This window comes from Gossypium raimondii, chromosome 8 (genome assembly GCF_025698545.1).
Source record: "Gossypium raimondii isolate GPD5lz chromosome 8, ASM2569854v1, whole genome shotgun sequence".
NCBI lineage: Eukaryota > Viridiplantae > Streptophyta > Magnoliopsida > Malvales > Malvaceae > Gossypium > Gossypium raimondii.
This window is the reverse complement of record NC_068572.1, coordinates 58099923-58102698: the sequence shown is the minus strand read 5'-3', so window position 1 is coordinate 58102698 and position 2776 is coordinate 58099923.

Sequence of the window (2776 nt, the reverse complement as noted above, 5' to 3'; positions counted from 1 at the left end):
TCATTTATGCACAATAACTTCATACTAATAAAGTCTTATGATATACGCTTATGAACATTTTTTACGCATTTAGCATGGTTAAATGCTTATTTGATCACGTCATATCAATGGATAAGCAGACCTTTTCTATAAATACTCTAAAGAACGATGAAAAAGAGATAATCTCCTAACACCCTAAAGTTATTTTGAGCACTTATCTCCCTAATCACCTATCCTATTGTCTTTATTTATGTTCTCTGTCTTTTTAGGTGAACCGACCTCATTTACACCACCATGATCTTCTTTTTGTCCTTCACCCTTACTGTACTTTGTATCAACGATTCTAGTTATATATATATTTATTTTTCTAAACTTATCAAAAACACAAAAATACATGAACCCTCTAAATAATATTGATTTACTTAAAAAATACTTTTAATAAATTTTTATTTAAACATTAATTAAATTAGGGTATATAATATAACATGAGTCAACAAAGTAATTATAATTGTTATATTCATTTCATATCTATCTAAATCACTTTCATTTTATATTTTTTAATTTTTATTATTCAAACATTAAATTTTGTTAACCAAAAAAAGAAAACAATGTTGAATTCCTCCATACTGAGGCTGACATGCCGACTTCTCATTGGTCAGCCAAAAGAGAATTCGGTGAGAAAAAAGCAAACAATACAAAAAAGAAAAGAAAAGCGGATACATAAAATCATGTCGTGATCGGAGATACTCAAAGTATCGCGATAAAACCCCGATTCAAAAAAGGAAATAAGACTTTCATTCATCCGTTGCAATTATGAGTTATGATATGACTCACTTGGCTTTTTTACCCAATTAACCCCCCAAAAGCAAATATTTATGAAAACGACCCAATTTGAAAAATTATGGTGTAAATGACCTAAAATCTACAGTATCGGATGGTGTCGACACCCCTATGGTTGGCACCTAACTCGATCACCCTGTAATAATTGTCTGTTGATTAGTTTGAGGTTTAAAAATAATTTTTTGGTGCCAGCACTGCAATGGCCAGCACCTGTATATATGTTTTTATACTGTTTTAAAAATACGAGTAATTTTCAGTTCAAAAAGTATATATTTTTTATTAGGTGTCAAAATCTACATAGCTGACACAACCAAAATAAATTACAATTTTTTTGGTATTTTTTGGTACCGACACTATGGTGGTCAGCACCTATGTCAAGTAAAAAATGTTTTTTTTTGTGTTGACCTTCCCCATGCCGACACCAGTTACTTTTTTGGGGAAAATAATTTAAAAAAATTTTCGGTGTCGACCTTTTAGTTGTTGGCACTGATATTTTGTGAATAAAATAATTTTTTGGTGTTGACCTTTATCTTTCGACACCCATGTTCGAAAAAATGATACTTTTTGGGTGCCGGTTATCTCGTTGTCGGCACAAGTAGGCTATATATTGATTTTTTTTGTGTTTTGGTTGTTTTTTTCTTTAACAGTTTAAGAGGAAAAAAAAAGAAATACCAATGTTTTATTGAGGAGGAAACAAATTTTGTTGAAGATGAATAACTAGATGTTGTTAGTATATGTTCATTTCGATGGAGAAATGATAAATACAAGTTAAGAAGGTTGTGCATTTCAAAGTCGCCAAAAAATAGGAATGAGATTCAATAAGCATGTAATACTGGCGGAATTGAAACGTAAGATCAGTGCAAAAATAGCTACCCGTTGTGGGAAGCAGATGTCAATATTGTTCTACAAATTTTCATTTTCAATAAATTCGTTGAAGTTCTCTGATATGGAACTTGTAAATGATGATGATGATGTGGCCACAATGATCGTAATTTTATTGCCCACCTTAGATCGAGAACCCCCGACTGATTGAGTTATTAGTAGAGTTAATCGATCCCAAACTTGTTCAAATTGTCCCTCTAGTAAATCAATATCACATATTTGACTTTGATATTAATATCTGTTGGGAAGATCAGTCAGGTTGTGGAGGGACACCACAAACGTCCAAAAATCAAAACTACGATAGATGTTCATATAACAACCTAATCCCGGGTCCTCATCTAGAGATATATCCAGAGGTGTTGGGCACCTTAGCAAATGGTGATAAAAGGGCCTGATAATGAAGATCAATCCCACTATGATCTTGAAGAATTTAGTGACCCCAATTTGGATAAGGTCCCAAAAGATATAGACGATAAAGACGTGGTGGAGGGTCAAGATGTACACCCTTTTTGATCGGGAACACAATATTTGGTATTGTTATATGAAATGATCCTGGCACCCGCATGTCGACAGTAGATCTTGATGCGGTGCTTGCACGCGAGTTTCCCGAATACCCAGATATAGTACATGTTCACCTAATTGGGGTAAATTCAGAGGTTAAAGAGTTGTTCGTAAGCCAATATGTTCAATAAAAAGAAAGAGTACATATATGCAATGATGCAATACAACACGAGGTTGTCAGTGGACTGCAAAGTATCGAAGTTTACATAGACTTGATGTGTTAGGGAATGTTAAAGGGCTGATAGTGGGTGCAATTGGCGGGTTTGGGCTGCATTAATGTAGATGACTTTATACAAATGAAGATGTAATAATTACCATGAGGTAAAATAGGATCATATTAAAAGAACAAATTTATCCCAAAGAGATTAATGTTATCCCACGAGGGTAACACACTGATGAAAAGGTCATTGGACGAGCATTGTTTAGGTAACTTTTGTAGTGGTGTGTAATTAAAGAGAGCTCAGTCACGGTATTATAGTGATATAACTTCGTGACTAAATAATATTATAATTAA